At 37.7% G+C, this 1,158-nt stretch overlaps 1 protein-coding gene across 1 annotated transcript in view; it reads left to right on the top strand.

The window, feature by feature from the left end:
• Positions 1–1,158, top strand: part of LOC119588947 (EGF-like repeat and discoidin I-like domain-containing protein 3) — a 110,464-nt gene that overhangs the window by 91,038 nt on the left and 18,268 nt on the right. The window lies entirely within an intron of this gene.

Genomic DNA, 1,158 nt, shown 5'->3' with positions numbered 1-1,158 from the left:
GGGGTGGAAGCTGATGTTGAGGGTATGTGGGTGGTATGCAGTGGTTTTCTTTGGTACAGGGGTGGTACTGACTGTTAATTTTGGTGGATAGGACGGTGTGTTGGTGGTAATAAGTGGTACTTCCTGGTATTTTGGTTGGTATTGATTTATTTTTGGTGGATATGGTGGTAAGGTGGCGGTATTGAGTGGCATCCCTTGGTATTTCGTGGTATTAACTGATCCCTGTTAGATGACGTGGTATATCGATGGTATCAGGTAATATTTCTTGGGTACTGAGTAGTATTCATTGGTATCTGATTAAATGGTATCCGCAGGTAACTATAGATGTGAGACGATGTTCGCTGGTATCTGATTGGCTGTGCTAGAATTTGCTATTGGTATTAAGTATATGTGGGTTGGTATCAGTTTGCATTAGGTATTTACGGGTTGGTATGTGACGGTATTAGGTGGTATTCGCTGGTATTAAGATGGTATTCCAGAGTCTTTAGTGGTATTAACTGGAATTTGGAAGTTATGTGTTTATATTAGTCAGCTGATCACATTTTTTTTTTTGGTGGTATTGACTGGTATTTTGTGGTTCCTGCCAAGGTGGTGTTTCTATGTTTTTGACAATTGGTTATTTTATCACTAGATTAGGTTCGTGATTTGTGGTATTTGGTAGCGGTTGTTAGTTGGTGGTTGGGGTATTCAAGGTATTAGTTGGTATTAGGTACTTGTGAGTTCGTCCTTGTTGGTATTAGGGGTTTGTGAGTTGGTATCAGTTTGCATTAGGTATTTGTGGGTTGGTATTAGTGGCGTTTGGCAGTAAGTGCATGCCAGTTCACATTTGGTATTATTTATTATATGGTATTCAGTATCTATTGTTTAGTTTTGGTATTTGGTATCTGGGACCTCGAATTTTATGCTTTTATTACTTGGTTGCGAAATCTAACACGGTATTTTGTATATGTTTGGTATCTGGTATTCATTTTCATTTCGTATCTGGGAGTTGGTATTTGCCTTATTTTGTATATCATTCGGTATTTGTTGTTTGGTATTTGGTATCCCTAGTTTTGGCACTAGGTATCTGGTATTATTCTTTATTTGTGGTACCTGGGAATCTTATCCATAAATTGGTATCAATGTTTAATATCTGGTATGATTCCTCTGATGTTATAA

The sequence above is a fragment of the Penaeus monodon genome, chromosome 24 (genome assembly GCF_015228065.2).
Source record: "Penaeus monodon isolate SGIC_2016 chromosome 24, NSTDA_Pmon_1, whole genome shotgun sequence".
NCBI classification, from domain to species: Eukaryota; Metazoa; Arthropoda; class Malacostraca; order Decapoda; family Penaeidae; genus Penaeus; species Penaeus monodon.
This window is presented reverse-complemented; position numbering and strand designations above follow the sequence as displayed.